The sequence below is a fragment of the Lepeophtheirus salmonis genome, chromosome 6 (assembly GCF_016086655.4).
Source record: "Lepeophtheirus salmonis chromosome 6, UVic_Lsal_1.4, whole genome shotgun sequence".
Classification (NCBI taxonomy): domain Eukaryota; kingdom Metazoa; phylum Arthropoda; class Copepoda; order Siphonostomatoida; family Caligidae; genus Lepeophtheirus; species Lepeophtheirus salmonis.
In genome coordinates, this window is record NC_052136.2 from 56,075,905 (window position 1) to 56,085,705 (window position 9,801).

Below are 9,801 nucleotides of genomic sequence, written 5' to 3' on the forward strand. Positions count from 1 at the left end.
TCAGATGCAATGATAACTTCCATGTGTAAGCGGAAGATCTGTCACCCACTACAGATGTACTCCTCTGTCATGGCGTTCCAGTGCTGGCTGTCTTTGAGGGCCTCCGATTTGTATGTGGGACACTGCATAACCCTCCCCTTGACATACACGCAAAATGTTTAGACAAGGGGCTGGCATCATGGATGTAGGGGGCCAAAAGTGTCAAAAAAGAGTTCTTTTCTGAAGAAAGGTTGAGAGATACATCAATGTTTATGACGTTAGCTCCAAGCACTAGTTATGAGAAATAGAGATACTGCGTTCAATATACCTACAGGTGTTTTTTTTTGGTGGGGGGGAATGAGGGAATTTTGTTTTGAGAAATAAATATCAAAATTCCGTAGTTATTAACAGAAAATTAAATTTTTGGAAAAAAATTTCAAAAACTAAATTTCAAATATAACATTTTTTTAGAAAAAAAATGTCCATAGCTACTCACAAAAAATTAAATTTTTGGGAATTTTTTATCACAAACTAAATTTTTGATAAAAAATAATTTTTAATTATTAGATTTTTTCGAGAAAAATTATAAAAAATTTTTGAATGAAAAAAAAGTTTCGGAAAATATTTTATACAATTAAATTTTTTGGAAGAAAATTTCAAAAATCCATATTTAATAACAAGAAAAAAAAATGCCTTTAATGTGCAAAAATACTTTAATGGGGGGGAGCCACAACCCTCCCTCCCACTCCCAGCGGACGCCCTGATATAGATAATATCTTATTTTAAAACTAGAACTAAGCAATATTATATGCTTTTAAAGATCTGAATGATCTCTCCATTCTTATTTATGATCTTCCAGTTCGTGTCTCAGGACCTTTTCACGCTTGATACAACTTTACTTATATAGTACCGGGTACTTTGGATCCATATGCACTAACCGTTCTATATCTACTTCTCATATTATTATTATAATTTATGGAATCTTTCTTTTCTTAGGTGCTTCATCTTATAAAAAAAATCTCCTCTCCTCAAATCAAGGTAAATAATATTGTGAATAGGGAATCAAAAATATATTGTTAATATTGAATCAAAATAATAAATACAATGTACAAGATTGATAATATTACATAATACTTATCTTGTTGTCATAGATTTAATAAATAATCTTTAGGGTATAAACAAACACTCTTAATGAATTGTGATTAATAAATAATAATTATATACATACATTTAATTAGAATACAATATTAAAAAGCAAATGGAAGAAGACAAAAAAAGTATGAAGTTCGAACCCTCGATCACTTTAGTGACCCGAAGCTTGAGTTTGGTGGTACCTTGGACCACTCGGCCAAACTGTCTTTCGGATAAGCATTGTTATATCTAAATATACTGTTTAAACATAAGTATTAGACCTAAGAATACTCTTGAAATACATGCACACTTTTTTTGACCAACTGTTTCAATTGTCATAACTATTCTACTCTTTAATGTTATATTATTTAGTATGCTAAACAAAGGGGGGGGGGGGTGAAGGAAAAAAAGGTCGTTGTTTCATATATTCAGTATTCCTTAACTAAACTATTAGACAAATTGTTTCCCTTGTTAAACAGGCCTAGGCCCACACTTAGTTTTAGTTGACCGTGTCTTCATACACAGACTAACTAAGATGAGAAAAAGACATTTGAACAAAACTCCTCTCAATGCATTCAAATATAGTTCCCAAATTATTCAAATGATGAGTCCAAGGCTCCGTTACAATAGACGAAAGGAAATAAAGAGATAAATGTTATTGAGAGGGACGGAGTCAAAGGAATTTTTATTGTGGTTAGTGAGAATTTAATTATAATAAATGTCAAATTCCATGGAGGAAAATAAAGCTTCTCTGACTCAAGCTTCAGATATGTAAATGTCCTCGGATGTACATTCTACATATTGTATCCTAATGACCAGTTGTTAAACTTTGAGGAATGACCCTTTTATTCAATCATCATACCATAGGCACACAACGGGAATCCACGAGGAACTTGACACTTTTCCTTCAGAGCACGCGTTGTTCGGATTATTACTTCCTCAGGCTTGAAAAAAACAAAACAAAGGAACAATACTTTATTTGATATATAAAAGTAATGGGGGAGAAAACCCTTATGTTCCTTCTTTAGACTGCGTTTCTAGGCACATGAAGCTATTAAAAGCGTTAAATATATATGGTTAAACAGGGGTGAACGAAATTTTGTAAAGCTTCCCTTTTGAATGAAAAATCAATGTATAAACTTAGAAAAAAGCAATACTTTCAACCCTTTTTCAAAAAAAAATACAATCCTGCGGACGCCCCTGATACTTTTTTTTATTAATGGTCTCCGCAACAATCCTTTAATCCAGTCCCCTATAAATCATAACTTTATCTCTTTTATTTCCGTTCCTCAACGTAGAAATTGGACATACTACTATAATAATGATGATAGTTGTCATAGATCCTGTTTTTATGTTCATAGTCTGTGTTTTAGGGGAAAAGAACGTCATGGACCAACATATTTGTACTACACACCAGCTGAGAATGTTGTTACTTCAAACTAAAGACAGGAGTTGATAATATGTGCATAAATATTATGAATAAGCTCAAACAAAAAGAGGAAGGATGATGATGATGACAATGGTGAGGAGAAGAGAGTAATGATCATCCTCATTCTGGGGTGACAACATCTGGTCAACAATTCTTAACCATTATTTATCACATCCCATGTTAAATGTATTTATTTTAAGACGACGCATTAATAGTTATGTATACAGGGTGAGGACTCAAAAATTAGAACGTTATAAAAGCCGTTTTCATTTCTACATAGTTTTATTTGTCCCGTTTTGTATGGCAAACTTTTGAAGCAAAAATTGTTAATTCAACAATTGTCTACACTTTTTATTCAATATGTCCCCCTCCATTCTGAATGATGGCTTCAATACGGGATGAACAGAAGCAACTCTGGTCTTGATGAAGTCGAGGGACAAGTTGTTCCACTCCTACGTGATCACGGTCTTCAGGGCACCGATATTTGGGTGCAAAGTCTTGTTCGTCTTACATCAAAGTCTAGGGGGTGAGGACACATCCCATAAGTCTGGTTGCCAGAATGTAGCCATGTTCTCCCTGGAGAAATACTGTACCTTCCTGGACGTGTGTTTGGGGGCGCCGTCTTGGGTTAATACTTAGTTGTCCATGGGAAACGTGATCTTCAAACATGGTAAGACATAGTACCTAGGACCTTGTAGAATGTCTGTGTCGACTTTCTTGACGGCTTTGAAGAAGTAGGGAGGCATCTTGCTACCGACAGACGCCACGATGCCGAGAACTATTACCCGAGCTGGATGTTTGGTCCTGAAGGTTCCCTCGACTTGAAATCTTGATTCGTCCAGGACGGGATTATTTTTCCAGTTCAGAAAACCATCCACTCTGAAGATCTCCTTGTCGGAGATCTGCTTGTGTGGGAAGGAGATCACACACCCTCTACTGTTTTGATTGTTGCTCGAACATTTTTGATCACACAAAAACAAAACAATCATCAAAATGTAGCTTTTTGTTACCTCTTTTGAATGGCCTTAAGTACAAAATTGTCAGCCTTTTAGAATTGAGGCTAGACGTCCTCGAAGAGGATTCTAATATTTTAGTCATCACCCTGTACATATAATAGAGAAAGATACGAATCTGTCAAAAGAAGTGTGTGATCTTAATGTTTCTTTCCAATGAGTAGGATTTAAAAGTTACCTTAGATGGCCCTGATTTCCAATCGGGGATCTGTGGTGTAGTGTTGTGTCGATCCTTATGTAGGAGTAATAATCGCAGTCCATTCCGTCCACCTTCTCTGTCTTTAAAGAAGGTAAAGTGGATCCCTCGTGACGTCATTGAGGTTATTTTTTCCTTTTTTAGTTATTCCGTAGTATAACATAATTAATTATATAACTCAGTAAAAATAGAATATTTTCCTATTATATGAGGAGAGTGGTCTGAAAAGTTTCCAACCTAACAAAGATACATGATACTTTTTGTGAATTTATAATCTTATTTTTCAACATGTTCTCCTTGTATCTCTATAACTTTCTCCCAGCGATGCTCCCCTCTTTGTAAACCGTTCAAATAGTACTTGGCATTTTTCTCTATAAAATAATTATTCACGGGACACTTTTTGTTTTTGACTCAATGTCTCCGAGTTGGATTGACTTAGACTCTTCAAATTTTAAAACAAAAAGCTTTTATATGTTTGAATCTATTTAAATGTTACACTGTAAAACAAAAAATATTTAATGATTGCTCGAACCTCGATTTTGTTCGTTTTGTCAAAAACACTCACATCAACTCACTCAAAGGACTGTCACTTAATAACTGCGCGTTCAAAATGACTACAATTTGGTGAGAAACTGTCAATAGATGTTCGATAGATGTGACTTACTTTTATTTACGAGTGCTGCCATCATCACGTTAAAGTCGTAAACTTTTGAGACCACCCTTGTGTTATAATGAAAATGGGAATATTTTTTGTAGGATATGTGCAATAATCTTAATATATATCCCAAAAATCTTCTTTGGTTTCATAAAAAATCGAAATTTTTATGAAAAATTCTTAAGTCATACAGTTAAGGAACAGTTCCAAGGACTGAAGGTTCTAAGAACCCATTGACTGTTCTTGGTACTGGACTGGACCAAACAAGGACCGACACAAATGTACAGTGGGGCACAAGAACGAGGCCTAAGTCCATTGGCTATGGCATTGCAAGGTTATCTAGTAATGTATCTTTTAAGAACGTCACCAACAAATGTTTTCAATACAGAAAGAGATGTACAAAATAATTAAAGAAACAATCATTGACCCATATGAACGGGCAAAATTATAGGCTCCCCAGCCCCCCAATAAAAGAATTACGTTTAGGGGCTCTACAGTGTTTTAAAAGTTGCGAATCACGGTGTTAGTGTGACCATAATTTGTTTTACCACTAAAAAGAGTACACTTGAATCAACCAATGTCAGGTTAATACTTTTAAAGTGAATATATTTTAGAATAAAATAGTAATCATTCGTGTCTTTTTACTAAACAAACTTTAGACTGTGGTCTTTAGAATCAACATTTAACAATTCCAAGATAATTCTCTCCTAGAGAATTCTCCTTTGGTTAATTCCCACCTAGCAAAATCCGTCCTGGTGAATTCCTCCTGGTGCATTCCCACCTATATTAATAAACCAATTTCAAATAAAGTAAGTCGATTTTTTTGCATATCTATTGTCTAAATTAACAGCAAATTTAAACATGAGAGAATAGAAAAACATTAACATATATCAATTCTAAAAGAAATAAATATTTAAAATACAATATTATGAGCAATAGCTCGTAAATAATCAAAATTTTCAAGACTCTCATAGTCATTTAAAATAGTCACAATATGTTGGTTACAATAACGATATTGTTTTCTTAAAGTAGGTTGACTTGCAAGTTGTTGAATGATCTCTATGCGCATCAAGTTTTCTTCATCCTTTAAAATTTGGAGAAACTTCTAGAAAACTGGATGACATGAATCAACTTGCGAGGAAAACCGACGGTACCATCCTTCCAATTACAAGTATATTAATAACCTATATTAATTGCATAGAGATAATTTAACAGATTGCAGGTCATCCTCCGCCTGTTCATAGAAGACGATTTTGTGGTTGTAACCAATATATTGTGACTATTTTAAAGGATTATGAGGTTCGTAAAGAGTTAATAGAAAATAGATATGCAAAAAAATCGACATACTTTATCTTTTTGTCATTACATTTGAAATTGGTTTATTAATATAGGTGGGAATTCTCAAGGGGGGGAATTTTCCGGATACCACATTTAACAGGAATAACTTATTTTAATTTAAAACTCAACTGAACAAAAACTTCTATGTACTAAATCAGTGGTTCTCAAATGGGGTAAGCGTACCCCTCGGGGTGCTTGGAGGCACTCCAGAGGGAACTTGAGATTTTGAATGAAAATTTTAAAATTGGCTATAACTCAGAAGAGTCTGCAGGAGTTGGGTTAGAGGGGCTGTAGCCCCCCAAATTAAGGAATTTTTGTTTTTTACTATATAATTTAATGATTGATTCCCCCCCCCCCAAAAAAAAAAATAATAATGTTTGTAATTTAATTTAACTTTCTATGAATGGCAATGAATTTATGAAATTTATCTCCGAAATTTTTTTTTTACAAAAAATTTTATAATTGAATTTTTTTTTCGTGTGAATAGCTGTGAATTTTGATTTTTTTTTCTAAAAAACTTAATTTTTGAGAATAGATAAGGATTCTTGAAAAAAAAATCTGAAAAATTTAATTTTATGTGAATAGCTCAGGATTTTTGATTTTTTTTTTCGAAATAATTTAACTTTTTCCCTAAAAATTTTCATTTTTGGATTTCTTTTCAAAAAAAATTCTTAAAACCAAGCCCTCCCACCCTCCAAAATATAATCCTGCAGACACCTGTCAGTGAAGCTAAAAATGCCTTGTTGTGCTTGTAAGGGTGTACTTAGGTTAAATAAATATTTTACAAGTGGTCCATTAATAAAAAAGGTTGAAAACCCCTCTACTAAATCGTTGATGTATATTTGAGTGACACTAAAGAGAGCTATTCCATGACAATTGATTCAGTAAGAAATCCCTTCCAATCTCTCCAAAAGAACAAAGACAAAATTTCCTTATTGCCATTAGAAAGCTCTCTTAGGAGTCCAAACAAGAATGGTTCAAAACCAGGAACTTACGTGATAATAATTATAATTTGCCCCCGTAGAGAGTCAAATGCTCACAGTTTGCTTCAAGCACCTATACTGATTTGATTGCAGCACAATACATTTCCAACATCGTTTTACTAATCATTGATTATATAGAAAATAATAACAATAAAATATACTTAAAACAACAGAGTTATTTTTAATTTAAAATGAGGTTAGAACAGGAGATTCTCAGTTTACTCAAATTACAAACTTAATTTAAGTAAGAATGTATTTATATTGTAAATATAGCAGCCCCAGGAAGAGAAAACAAAATTAAATTTGAGAGTAGCCTGATTCTACATACTCATTAATTCGCTGTGTTACTTCTCTACTAGTTCCGTGCTGCATATCATTACATATTATTCACGTATTCAGTACTTTGATCAGAAATTATAGACTCCTTATTTCTAGACATGAAGCTCACAAAGTCTATGGGCAAATACGTCTTGTTTTATTGACACAATCATCATTTGAATACACGTACCGAACGGAGTGTTGGATATATCCAAGGACTCTATTCCTTATCCATATGATTAGTGGTGAAAAATCCATTTGAGCTGCCCCGTATTTTAGGAATTGGTAATCTGAAGAATGGATTTTCTTTTCCTTAGCAGTTGTCATTATTATTTAATTCCTGAGTAGTGAACAACCTTTTCTAAATATATTTAAAAACTGATTGAACATTACTGGGTGCTCATCCAAGACGTAGTGTATCCCTGAGTATTTGTTGCAAAGTTATAATTGTAAGACCTTGTTCGACTCACGGTAGAATTGGTGGTGATCGACATTGGAATAATTCTAGCAAATGTCGTTGTTTATCGCCTTCCTCCCCTTTCACTGCTGATAGTAGCTTATCTCCTCCAAAATATTTTTCGAATTGTCAGGGTTACCATATTGATTTTTTTTTACCAAGTCCGTTATATACACGATTTTATCACTACATATATATACTAGAAACCTGTAAGCGAAGGCTCAAGCACACTTGCTACAAACTGGGAAATGAATGACTAGGGATAGTTTTTTTTTTGTAAGAGCGCGAGGAAAAGGCGGCGAGAAAGACATATGATATCCTATATGTGCGCTTACTTTCTATTCTTATATTTAGCATTTGATGGGTTGAACACAAATATTCATACATTTAACCCTCTTTCTTTGGTTTTTAAACAGTATGCATAGAATGTTCCATAGTCCTTTGAATATTTATTGACTTCAAAATCAATCTGTTTGAATTTACATAATCCCTTGTAAAATATTTGTAATTAATTCTTCTTTGAAAAGGTTATCTTGTTTGACTTAAGAGTGAAAAATAATGTGTTAATCTTCTTTGTTTATATTGCATTCATTATTGAATAATATATTTTGTAATGTATTACAAATTAAACATATAGAAACTAATAATACGAGTGTGGTCTGACAAGTTTTCGATCTAAACAAGATTCATGCATTTTTTCTGAATTCTTTGTGTATTTTTCATCATAGTCTCTTTGTCACTCTACACACTTCTCCCAGAGATACTTCTATCTCTGTAACCTGACCAAATGGTACTCGACGTTTTTCTCTGCAAAATAATTGTTCACTGTACTACTTGTTTTAGGCTCAATCACTCCAAGTTGGAATCGCTAAAACGCGTCAAATTTTAACGCAAAAAGCTTATATATTTTTGCCATTGTTCGAATCTGTTTAAAGATTACAATTTGAAAACAAATATTTAATGAAACCTCGAACCTCACATCAACCCACACAAACGACTGTTTCATTACAACTCCGCTTCAATATGCCTGAAACTTTGGTGAGTAATTGTCAACAGCTGCTAGATAGATGTGTTTAGTTTTTATTTACGAGTGCTGCAATCTTTCCGTTAAGCCTGGAAACTTTTTAGAGCACTCTCGTATTTCAAATATCCAGTCGATTGAAAGTAACCTAATAAGTTCAAACATAATTATATTCCTAGGTCCTACTTATTTTTAATAGCCAATAACTAGATAACAATATTTGAAAGATGATGAGTATGAATAAAATTTTTATTCACCAAGTTACGTGGGAAAAAGTTATCATACATCAAGTTCAAGTCGAGTCTCAAGTCTTTACTTATAAGTCTTAATCCTAAAATATTTTCATTGAGTACAGTGCGAGTCTTAGATTTATTTTGAGCTAATTTCAAGGTTTTTCCTCATTTCCGTATAAAGTACCTTTTGAGTCTAAATCGAGTAGCTAGGCTTTGATTGTGAGCTCAAATTGAGTGGCAAGTCTCGAGTCTAAGTAATGACTTCTATTAACTAGCAAAAGTGTTTTACATCACCTCAAATGTTCAACAGATTTTGCAAATACATACTCTTAATATTTTTCAAAAAATCGCATATTTTCATAAAAAGACCGATAGTGACGATAAAAATATTTCATTCACAAGGAATGAAATCATTTAAAAAATGTGTTAAACATCAAACAAATTCACGAAACACTGAACTTTTTCATAACAAAAAATAATTATTATAAAAAATAGTTAATATACATTCTTTGAGAATAAATAATAATTTATTCTCTTTGCTATGCAGTAATCATTCAACCATAAACTTGTCCATTTTGAACAAAAATGATGTCCAAATGGATTTATTTATTAAATTTAATTTCAAATGGATTTAGGTACATATGATTAATTTTTCATTTTTCAATTTAACGTAGTTACATACATATGTTTGGGGTGGATATTGTTATTTTCAATTTCTAACTAATAAGACGTAATAATATTAAAATAGACAGTAAAGTAATCCATCATAATACTAAATGTTAGGGATGCATCGGATCCGACATACTAAATCTTAAAGACATTTTATATTTGTATGCAAAAGTGGTCATTTTTTGCTAAATAAAGTCATAACATATGTCATCAAGTGACATCATCATCAATCTATATTTACCAATGTAAGAATAATGATAAAATATCATTGGGGTTAAAAGATCCTTAAAGCTTCACAAAAACTAATTCAATTGATAAGCTTTACTATAATATGGATGAAAATGATTCTTTCTTTAGGGTTCCCACAAAATTGTGAACT

The 9,801-nt window shown here is 32.6% G+C and overlaps 1 long non-coding RNA gene across 1 annotated transcript; it reads right to left on the minus strand.

The window, feature by feature from the left end:
* Positions 1 to 1,034: 1,034 nt before the first annotated feature.
* On the minus strand, positions 1,035 to 4,293 carry LOC121120670 (uncharacterized). The gene is made up of 2 exons (XR_005865144.2): positions 3,731 to 4,293; positions 1,035 to 3,670 (listed from the first exon to the last, which is right to left on the minus strand). It is a non-coding gene; the product is annotated as an uncharacterized lncRNA (long non-coding RNA).
* Between the last annotated feature and the right edge of the window lie 5,508 nt (positions 4,294 to 9,801).